This window comes from Littorina saxatilis, linkage group LG13 (genome assembly GCF_037325665.1).
Source record: "Littorina saxatilis isolate snail1 linkage group LG13, US_GU_Lsax_2.0, whole genome shotgun sequence".
In the NCBI taxonomy this organism is placed as follows: domain Eukaryota; kingdom Metazoa; phylum Mollusca; class Gastropoda; order Littorinimorpha; family Littorinidae; genus Littorina; species Littorina saxatilis.
The window spans coordinates 17,897,580-17,910,056 of record NC_090257.1 but is presented as its reverse complement, the minus strand read 5'-3'; positions in this window follow the sequence as shown (position 1 = coordinate 17,910,056).

The window sequence follows — 12,477 nt, the reverse complement described above, 5'->3', positions numbered from 1 at the left end:
AACATACTCAAAGAGGCACACATGCTTGTGCAGATACTTTGCAAAAATATGAATTGAAAAACTCCTCTTCAATTATATCCAGAGATCTTCCAGCTGTCTTCACCATAAGCCAAGTGGTCGAGTCTTATACCCCCATTCCACACAACCGTTTTAGGTCCCGTTCCCGTACCGACCCAGGAACGGTGCGCGCACGGGAGGGATCGGGAGAGAACCGCAATGGAACGTAAATGATCGTTAACGGAACTGCTTTGAACGGTAGGATCGGTAGGGACGGTTGAGTTTGGGCTGCATGTTCAAATTTGTAACCGTTCCCCTCCCGATCCGTAACGCAACGGTAGAGTTCTCAAACACTGAGTTGTCATACCCACATTCCACACATCCGTTCTAGGTCCCGTTCCCGTACAGACCAAGGACGGCTTCCACTATGGTCAGACGCTGCTCAAAGAAGCCAAAAACCGGCCGTTTCAGTGCGCAGCGTTCCATTGTTGTGGCAGCCGGTGTGACGTTTTCATCTTTCGCAGTGGTGATATTTCGATTCTCGGCCTCGTTGATCTAGTATAAACTCTACACTGAACAAAAAACCACCCTTCGATAGTACTGATGAGCGACCTTGGGTACCTTACATTCATGGGGCCAAATTTGTCCAACCAATTTTTTTTTATTTAACTTAGAAATTTGATTCATCCTAAAATGTTTCCCTTCTTACGCAAGGGACGTAACCACTCGGTACACGTTTTCGAATAAATCGCCGGATTTTGGGGGTGAAATCTATTGCATTTCACCACCAATTTTCTTCACATGCAAGAAACTGACATGCTTTTCGTCCATGAATAATTTCACTTCTTAAATTTACCAGGAAACAACATTTCAGTCTTGAGTATATATCGAGGGGGAAATATGTACACAGGCGAAAGATGAAATCGTGACACCGTCCTTGGTTGGTACGGGAACGGCGGGACCTAGAACGGTTGTGTGGAATGGGGGTATAACTTTTGACATCGACAAACTGAAGAATGAACAGATCTATGAGGTAACCGTCTCAATGGTCCAGGCTCAAGAAACAAAGAGTATATGGCTATATAAGGTTATACACGGAATCTGTTATTAGCCACCGCACTAGATTTGGACTCAACCATCGGCTGGTATGTATAACATGACACACCGTGAAGCGGCTGTGTACTGCTCATGTCAACTCTGTGACTCGGCCTGGGGCGATTGTAGCTTCCCTTCTTCGTGTCCGATAGACAAGGACAATAAATAGTAGAGCATAGTGCAATTTCGTGTTGGCATCTGCACTGAAAGCAAGAACCCAAAGACTGAAGACCAAAGTGCTTACCCCACTTCTGACCCGAATCACCCCCCTCCTGCTGGGTACACGTGCACTCAAGTTAACACAAGACTCAGTGACACCTCTGCTTTGACCTATGTGCCAGGAGTCGGATAAGAGAGAGAGAGAGAGAGAGAGAGAGAGAGAGAGAGAGAGAGACACACACACACACACACACACACACATAGACAGAGATAGACATAGAAAGGAGGCGGAGAGACTCAGCTCGGAAGACACAGACAAAGACACACACACACACACACACACACACACACACACACACACACACACACACACACACACAGAGAAAGAGAGACAGACAGACAGATAGACAGAGAGTGACTAAAAACAGAGAAACAGATAACAATGAACACCGGGTGAGAGAAAATGACTCGAGAGAGAGAGAGAGCGCATGGGATCGAGAGAGAGAGAGAAAGAGATTGAGAGAGAGACAGATACACACACTGACACTAGGCAGAGCGAGGGAGAGAGGGAGAGACTTGCATGGAGTGTACGTGACTGACAGTGTGTGTTGCTATAAACAGACAGACGAGGTGCAGCTCATTTCCGAAACAGCGCAAACGGGACAACAGTGACATGATACTGCTTGAATTCCAAAAAAGCGCAGCTCATTTCCGGAACAGCACAGATGACAAAGTTGGTTTCAACAAAGAGTAACTGATCTCGTGAGAACGGTAACAAACGAGTTTGTTTGTTTGTTTATTTGTTGCTTAACGTCCAGCCGACTACGCAGAGCCATATCAGGACGAGGAAGGGGGGGGATGAAGGGGGCCACTTGTCAAGCGATTCCTGTTTACAAATGCACTAACCCATTACTTGTGTCCCAGCAGGCTTTAGTAAAACTAAATTAATACCTACTGGAAGATTACCAGTTTCCAGTATGTTAAAATAGGCTTTAACCTATCTACTGCTGGACTTACATCAGAACACTAACAGATTAAACTATACATGAATCGCGAGACAAGCGGCAAGAGAAGAGATTTTTGGAAAAAATACAGGTGAATGAGCAAGAAGGCAGAAAAAAGAAAAGAATTCATGAAGAAAAAGAGAGCATGACAGGAAAGAGGAACCAAAAATCTACCTAACAGCAAACTAGAAAGCTCCTGCGGTTCCAAAAACAGGAGGGGCCTTTAATTTCATAACCGCAGTGCCCCACTGCGGGATAACAAACGAGTCATGTCGCCTCTCCCAACACAGCAGAGTAGATAGCCGCTCCTGCGGACATCAATAACGACCACCTGGAGCCCAAGGTACCCGTCTAGTGCTAGCCTCTGACAAGTCCACCGCGGCCCACTTCAAAAGAGATAAGAAACTTCCTTCACCCAACTTGAAGGGAGACTGTTAATTGTCTGCAGCTGTCTGGACACGGCTAGCGAATACCTATCCTTGGCACAAAGGGTCAAAAATCCCCCCAAAATCCCCCAAATAAGGCCTTACATGAATAAGGGCTTATTTCTCAAATAAGGGCTTATTTTTGTATGGGTTTATTTTTTTAAGGCTTTATTTTTTGAAGGCCTTATTTCTTTTTGGCCTTATTTCAGAATAAGGCCTTAACAGAAATAAGGCCTTATTTTCTAAGGTCATAATTATTGGAAATAAAAAAAATAAGGCCTTAAAAAAATAAGGCCTTAAAGAAATAAGGCCTTATTTTGTTAAGGTCTTATTTTTGCGCTTCTCAGTTGTATGCTGGAACACAGAGAGAGCGGCGTTAGAGGGAGAGAGGGAGAGAGAGGAGAGACACAAACAAACAGACGGACTGACAGACAGATAGGGCCATATCAGGGCGGTGCTGCTTTGACATATAACGTGCGCCACACACAAGACAGAAGTCGCAGCACAGACCAGTGTCATATTGTTTATGGTTTGAAAATGTGGTTCATTTCCGTCCACACACACACACACACATATTATATCTATATCTATATACGGCTTGTGTGTGTCTGTCTGTGTGTTCGCGATGCATGGCCAAAGTTCTCGATGGATCTGCTTCAAATTTGGTGGGCATATTCAGGTAGACCCCGGACACAATCTGGTCGATGAAAATTTTCAACACGTGCTCTCAGCGCGCAGCGCTGAACCGATTTTGGTTTTTATGGTTTTTCTGTACATCCATTCCCAGTAACTCTTCCTTATCTTCTCCAGTGTTTTGCGCGTTTATCTCCCTTCCTTCGTGTGGCGTCAATCGCGGGTACCCGGCGAAGCCGGCGTACGGTGCGCAACTCACCCTACCCGGCTCTACTTCGGCTCTACTTCTACCTACCCGGTGTCACGATTTCATCTTTCGCCTGTGTACATATTTCCCCCTCGACATATACTCAAGACTGAAATGTTGTTTCCTGATAAAATTAAGAAGTGAAATTATTCATGGACGAAAAGCATGTCAGTTTCTTGCACGTGAAGAAAATTGGTGGTAAAATTTCATAGATTTCACCCCAAAAATCGAATTCTTCGAAAACGTGTACTGAGTGGTTACGTCCCTTGAGTAAGAAGGAAAACATTTTAGGATGAATCAAATTTCTAAGTTAAATAAAACAAATTGGTTGCACAAATTTGGCCCCATGAATGTAAGGTACACAAGGTCGCTCATCAGTACTATCGAAGGGTGTTTTTTTGTTCAGTTTAGAGTTTATACTAGATCAACGAGGCCGAGAAGCGAAATATCAACACGCCGAAAGATGAAAACGTCACACCGGCTCTACTTCGGCTCTACTTCATACTCCGTCTCACGATCATCCCGGCGAAGCCGCTACCCGGCGAAGCGGGTAATCATCTAGTATATATATATATACTAGATGAATACCCGCTTCGCCGGGTACGGCTTCGCCGGGAAGAAGTAGAGCCGAATACCCGGCTTCGCCGGGGGACCCGGCTTCGCCGGGAGACCCGGCTTTGCCTGCGCACCGTACGAAGGAAGGGAGATAAACGCGCAAAACACTGGAGAAGAAAAGGAAGAGTAATACCCGGCTTCGCCGGGACAGTGATCTTCTAAAAATAGTAACGGGAATATGGATTGAGCGTTGTGTTCTAAAAATAGTAACGGGAATATGGATTGACGCCACACGTAGGAAGGGAGATAAACGCAAAACACTGGAGAAAATAAGGAAGAGTTACTGGGAATGGATCTGGGAACAGAAAAACCAAAATCGGTTCAGCGCTGCGCGGTGAGAGCACGTGTTGAAAATTCTCATCGACCAGGTTGTGTCCGGGGTCTACCTGAATATGCCCACCAAATTTGAATCAGATCCATCGAGAACTTTGGCCGTGCATCGCGAACACACACACACACAGACACACAGACACACAGACACAAGTCGTATATATATATAGATACACACACACATACTCATACTCACACTCACACTCACACTGACACACACATGTGTACACAGGAATAGATAATTACAATTAGAGTGTTCTCCGCAACTAAATTAATGTCTGACCGGTTTAAGGCAGGTGTAGTCCACAGTAGAGAAAGACGTGAAAAAATAATTATGAGATTTTTCATCGTTACCGACGCACGTGCACCCGTTGACGTGTTGAAGTGGAAATGGCTTCAAACGTAATGATCCTGTACATCTCTCGCGAGTGTTTTACTATAAGTTTTTCTGTCGGTAGCGCGCTGGATTTGTATCCAGTTGGCCGCTGTCAGCGTGAGTTCGTCCCCACGTTCGGCGAGAGATTTATTTCTCAGAGTCAACTTTGTGTGCAGACTCTCCTCGGTGTCCGAACACCCCCGTGTGTACACGCAAGCACAAGACCAAGTGCGCACGAAAAAGATCCTGTAATTCATGTAAGAGTTCGGTGGGTTATAGAAACACGAAAATACCCAGCATGCTTCCTCCGAAAGCGGCGTATGGCTGCCTAAATGGCGGGGTAAAAACGGTCATACACGTCACAAACCGTGGGAGTTTCAGCCCATGAACGAACAAACAAACAAACAAACAAACAAAACTATAAGTTTTTCTAAGGCTTACCCTCTCAGGCTTATGACCTAAAACAATCACATATTAATCAATCTACTTTTGATCAGCTAAAAGAGATTTTTTATTTCAAATATAGGTTTAACCGTTGAATAGATTCCTTCATAAAGACATTATTCTTTAGAGGCGACTTTCTTCCCGTATAAACTATCAGACCAACATTGATCTGTCGATAATGTTGCACGGGATACTAGTGTAGTATCGCTCTATTTGCTCATACACAAAAAAGGCAGGCCCCAAACAAACAAAAACACTGACACAATGTGACACACACACACACACACACACGCACACACACAAGCACGCACGCACACATATACTCTAAACACACACACACACACACACACACACACACAATCACACATAACACACACACACACACACACACGCACACACACATACACATAGCATTTAAAGAGCCCATGCAGTGTACGTTAGCCTCTAGCAAGCCTGCTGTGACGTCACTTTAGAACAGCGATTAGGCTGATGCGAAGACTACAGTAGGCCTATATCAGCGTTATCACTCGGACATCTGTAATGGTCTACGCATGATTGATTCTTGATGATGGCTGTTGCAACTCATCCCCCCACCCGTTTGGATCATAAAGGTTGTTCAACCACAGACCTTTTTGTCCCTGGTCAGACACTTGACACTAACGTGTCACGCCAATTACCGCGTACGTGGTGAGGTACAGACTTCAATACAAAAATCATCTGGGTCGGGGGAAAATCCTAGTAGCCCAGAGAGATGATAACACCCTTCAGTTACTCAATTAAGTAGGTAGGCAAAATTAACTCAAGGGGAAACTGAGAATGAGACACTGAAGAGGACCTAGGGTGGAAAATGCGGGAAGGGGAAAAAAATCAACCAGCTTTTACCACTGTATAGTGTCTGAGCAGAAATCACAAACTTTCGCAAAATGAAGAGTGTCATACATTTGTGTAAGCCCCCCCCCCCCCCCCTTCCCGGCAAATCCCCCCAGGGTGACCTCTTCAACCTCATTTGAATCTCCTAAATCTTTAGTGAACGGGTGGGTGAAGAGTAACTAAGGACGGAATGCGAGAGAGACTTGATTTCACCATCATGTAATCAGCCCCCACTCCACCACCTACCCCCTCCTCCAGCTTTTTTACCGCAGGTGCTCGCACCCTGATGTTTTTGTGTGTTTTGTTCATACTTCTTCAACTATTCGCATACATTTTCACGCGCCGACGGACACACACACACACACACACACACACACACACACACACACACACAAAACCCTCACAAACAAATTTCTATAAACTTTTATGTGTGGGTTTTTTCTCCCGAACCTCCGTCCCCTTTTCAATTGTGTGTCTTTATACCTCTTACAAACAACCCCCCCCCCCCACCTTGCACAGACACACACAGACACACACACACACACCACAAAAACACACACACACACACTGACACACACACACACGCACACACACACACACACACACACACACACACACACACATTTGCACCGCATATCCTTCACTGATAAACAGATTTTGATACATCAAGTTCCGAGTCTTTGATTTTTTTCCCCCCGGCCGAACCCCCTTCCCGCATTTTCCACCCTAGGTCCTCTTTGTCTCATTCTCTCCCCTTGAGTTTATCTCCCCTGCCTACTTAATGGAGAAACTGAAGAGGTATTGTTATCGTCTCTCTACTAGGATTTCCCCCCGACCCAGATGATTTTTGCATTGAAGTCTGTACCTCACCACGTCGTGACACGTCAAGTGGACCTATTTCATTAGTGTCAAGTGTCTGACCAGGGACAAAAAGGTCTGTGGTTGAGCAACCTTTTTGATCCAAACGCCGGGTGGGGGGATGAGTTGCAACAGCCCGCATTGTTCTATGCTGGCTGGAGGTAAGTCTGAGGGGGGTGGGGTTTACAGACGATTATTCAGTGACGGAACAAAGAGACTCGACTGCTGAGAGAGAGAGAGAGAGAGAGAGAGAAAGAGAGAGAGAGAAAGAGAGAGAAAGAGAGAGTGAGAGAGAGAGAGAGAGAGGGGGAGAGAGAGAGAGAGAGAGAGAGAGAGAGAGAGAGAGAGAGAGAGAGAGAGAGAGAGAGAGAGAGAGAGAGAGAGAGAGAGAGAGATGATGATGATGATTATAATGGAACTTTATTTTTCAAGGATAGAGGTTTAAGGCGACGCCTTTTTTTACAACCGGTCCTTACTTCTAATACAAATGTCTAATAAATGATAAAAAAAGTAAAACATCATGACAAATAAACAACATACAAATCGAAAGCGAAACATTCAACATGTTAATTGAGGTTACACATGTAAAGTGATCGACGGTAAAATTCACACGATACCAACGTTGACACTAATGCCTACAATGACTATATGGTGTAAATGATGATGATGATGAAGATGATGAAGATGGTGGTGATGATGATGATGATGATGATGATGATGATGATGATGATGATGATGATGATGATGATGATGATGATGGAAAATCGCAACATAAATTCCACATAATACATGTAATAAAGAACATATTTTTGTAATTCATAAAGCTTTGCCAATTGTTGACAGCTACTTGCACATGTTAAGACTAGTATAGCCATCTAGGTAGACATATAATAATTATGCAGAGCTTGCTGTTTAAAACTCTTTAGTGAGGTTAATGATCTTATTACAGACGGATTGGAGTTCCACACCATAGAGCCAGAGAAGGCTTGACTAGTTTTGAACAAATCAATCCTGGGTATATTGGTGGTAGAAAATCGATAGACCCGTACCTTTCGGTGACTCTGTAAAATAGGTCCTGAATTATAGTTGGGCACTTCGCCATGATATACTTTATACACCATTACAGTCTTATTGACTGTAACTGTTTAATTAGCGGCAGGTAGTTTAGATTCTTTAACTTCAAATCAGCTGATAATTGTGGACCATTTAACATGAGTTTAGCTGCCCGACGATGAAGAGAGTTTAACTTTTTCATGTGAACATCAGAGACGCCATCCCAAAGAGTTGATGCGTAATTAATATGGGATAAGATGTGGGCATGATAAAATAGTTTTAGTGTTGCGATATCGACATATTGCTTTAACTTTTATAGCAGAAACAAATTCTTGGATACTTTTTGACAAATATAATGTACATGAGATTGCCATTTTAATTCTTGATCGACTATCACACCCAAAACACGATGTTCCGTTACCTGCTAAACAGGTTGTGATTCCAGAGAAAGATTTAACTTAAGAGGTCGTGACTGGTGTTTTTGTCTTGTTGTAATTATCATGCTTTTTGTCTTTCCTGGGTGCACTATCATAAAATTCTGGTTACACCAACTGTTGACTTCATTCAGACTAGACTGTAAGGAAACTTCAATTTCTTGAACAGTCCTACAGCTTGTGTGAAGCGTCGAATCATCTGCAAAAAATCCGTTTTAACTTTGGAATTAGATATATGAAGGGGGAGGTGAATACACAAAACAAAATAGGCCCGAGAGAGAGAGAGAGAGAGAGAGAGAGAGAGAGAGAGAGAGAGAGAGAGAAGAGGGAGAGAGAGAAGAGGGAGAGAGAGGGAGGGAGAGAGGGAGAGGGAGAGACAGAGAGAGAGAGAGAGAGAGAGAAAGAGGAAGTGAGAGAGAGAGTGTTCGAATGTCTAGTTTAACAGAAAATTATGCATCAAACCGGATTATGGGTCTGCTGCCCCATTCGCGACGGTCTTCAACCCGGTGTACGATCATCTCGCATATATTTGACCGCCTCTCGCCTGCACGTTCTAATGGGCCAACCCGACAATAGCACTCCTTAATTGCATCAAGTATGACTCCTTTGTCACTAAGACTCCCGTACCGAAGCTGAATACGAGCTGAATTTGTAAATACGAGCGCATTTCTACATTTGAAACCCACCGAGCAGCCATTTCCGGTGCTTCGATCGTCACCACGATTTCACGATTTAACATGACTAGAAATAGCTCACCTTTAATCCAGACAGAAATCAACAACTTTGTGGTAAAACGGGAAAATGCAGGCCGAATCGAGTGTTCACCACTGGCACTGTTCACCAGCTTACCACTTTATAGCCGGTTATCCCCCGTGGTCTTGCGTCTTTATCATTCAGTTAACATCCAAGATATGAGCTGTTCTGAAACTACTGATTCCCAAGATAGGCCAAATGGTTCTAAGAGGACGTTAAAACTAACTATCATCAAACTACTGATCCGGCCAGGCAAAGCCGTTTTTGTGTGTGCCGGTGTGGTTAGTTTCCAGTTTCAGTTCCATTCTTGCAGGGCACTTGCACACACACTAAATTCTGCACTGTCTTAGAATGCGATGTAAAATGATACAAGTCATGATGGCCCATGATGATCCTTGTGTTTTAAAGTGATCAATGCTTAGTCTTGAAAAAGCAGATGCATTGTATAACGCACCAAACCAACCGAATTACAAAAATCAAAAACACTTTTGATAACTTCGGCGGGCTGTAACAACACAGTTCAACGACCCATCCCACTCAACCAAAACGCACCAATTTTACGTAATTTTCAACGTTTTAGATCTTACATTTTACAACAACAAAAACACAACAAGAGTGTTCCGATATAACTTTTCACTGGTAACTATCGATTGTAATAATTTTTTTACTCAGTCTTAACTGATTATATATTAAACTCACACAGTCTACCTGGGCTGCAGAGACAGCATTACGTCCCTTTACTGAGTAGGCTCTTGTCACTGCATGGTAATGAGGGCCCCAAAGGGGGGGTATCATCACGATCACGGGAAGGGAAATTTTAGCTTTCACGATCACAGTTACCTTGAATTTTGTTTTCACGATCACGAACACCAGTGGCAAATCACGGTCACGGTAAAAGTTGCATGTACGGAAAGCACGTGTCAAAGTAAACACAACCACACAGTAATTCGCTCCTCTGGATCTATTGTTTATTCAACACAAAGTGAGAACTGTTGCACTTTAGTATTTTTTTTTAATTCTCTTTCATACACACATCAGTATAAATACATAATTATCATGATTTGTAATCAGTAACAAGAATGTTGTTTTCATTGTTCTCTCTCTCTCTCTCTCTCTCTCTCTCTCTCTCTCTCTCTCTCTCTCTCTCTCGGTGCTCTCTCTCTCTCTCTCTCTCGGTGCTCTCTCTCTCTCTCTCTCTCTCTCTCTCTCTCTCTCTCTCTCTCTCGGTGCTCTCTCTCTCTCGGTGCTCTCTCTCTCTCTCCTCTCTCCCTCTCTCTCTCTCTCTCTCTCTCTCTCTCTCTCTCTCTCTCTCTCTCTCTCTCTCTCTACACTCACACACATTCAACTCCCACACCCTCACTCACACACATGAATATATACTTGCGCAATTTCACATTTCCAGAGCTAAATCTTGTAAACCAATTTTCTCAAAAACTATTGGGTGGATTAAAATTAAAGGACATGTATGTGTGATGGGTTCTTTATTTTCAACTTTGCCATACAATTCAGGGGCGGATCAGTTCATTTTATAGGGGGGGGGTTTTCCAAAAGTATATTGTGAAGATATGGGTGTGAAGGCGCGAAGCGCCGAGCCGACGCACGAAGCGCGCCTAGCTTGCTAGGGGGGTCCGGGGGCATGCCCCCCCGGAAAATTTTGAAAAAAAGGATGCAAAATAGTGCAATCTGGTGCATTCTGAGGATGATCATTACCAGTTTCAGGCAGCAGATTTTGTCACTGATTAATACCCCAAAAATTGAAACTCAACCCCAAAAAACACAATATTTTTATTTTTTGGCTGGGGGGGGGGTTCCGGAAACCCCAGAACTCCCCCCCCCCCTCCCCTCGTCCGCCCCTGCAATTTGAGGTACACCATCGCCTGGTTTCAAGGCCTTGAAAAACAAACAGGAATGCTACAGGCCAAAAATGGTTTTACCTGAAAGAAGCGCGCAGTGCCAGTGGCGAAGCCACAAGCTTGAGCCTGCGAAGCAGGCGAGCCAACTCGGGGGGTCCGGGGGCATACCCCCCCGAAATTTTTTCAAAAAACGGTTAAAATCTGTGCAATCTGGTGCATTCTGGGCATCATTTTCAGGGCTGTAATAGTGTTGTGATCTTGTTAAAAATCTCATTTTAGCCTCCCCCCACCACCATTCAACACACCTCCAAACTGGTGAAAACAACACTATTGTGCGCTGGCTTCATTGAGACCGGCGCCCGATTGCGTTGCGCGATATTCACACGGATCGTTTTTGCGAAAAATTTTCAACTTCACCGGAATAAATTTGACTTTACCGGATTTTGAAAACGGCTTTATCGGATTTCCGGCAATTACCGGAAAAGTAGCATGCCTGACAAAATCCCCAACGAACATGACTTTGATCGTCTTTGACATGAGGATCAAAGTGACCCAAACTGGCACGTCTCCCCGCCATTGTTTCTGAATTTAACCCATTGTTGATATTAAAGTTTACAGGCGCTAAAATAAATCCAAGCTTAATGCAAAGAAGCGACAGTTAGAATATATGCCAAGCGTGTCCGCTGGGATGAAAAACACATTTTTAGTTTCGGTTTTGGCTACACGCAGACTCGATCTCGAGCCAGTCGAGGTCACGCTGAGCGAGTGACAGCCGGACGTGGCAATGTCGACAATGTCAATGATCTTACTCAAACTCAAGGATCTTGAACAAATGTCAAGATCTTTGCCTACATTCAGAACAGTCATAGAGCAACATAGATCAACATACCTTGATATTTCGTCTTCGGAAAGACCGACCCGTAGCCTGACCTTTCCACCAAGGAAGGCATTCTCGCCGCCTGCTTTGGTCTGGCTTGAATCCACAAAATATAACAGAAGTTCGATGACAGTACCGCTGCACGCCATTTTTGATCTTCGAATTCGAATTTGACTGAATGCACTCAAAACTTTTGCACGAAGCCCTTCCATTGGATGAAGTTTGGCAGACTTTTGCAATTTGCCTTCTGATTGGATCTCTTTTTTGTGTGTGATTGGTTCTCTTAAAGGGAAGCAATCGCTGTCAAAATCATATTTCTGAATGTGTTGTTGCTTCCCTTCAATCGGGATTGACTACTTGACGAATAGAGGATCATAGAGTGATACAGCTGTGAAAAATGTACGTTGAAAATAAAATGCTTTGCAATAATGCCCATCACGATCACGAAAACAAA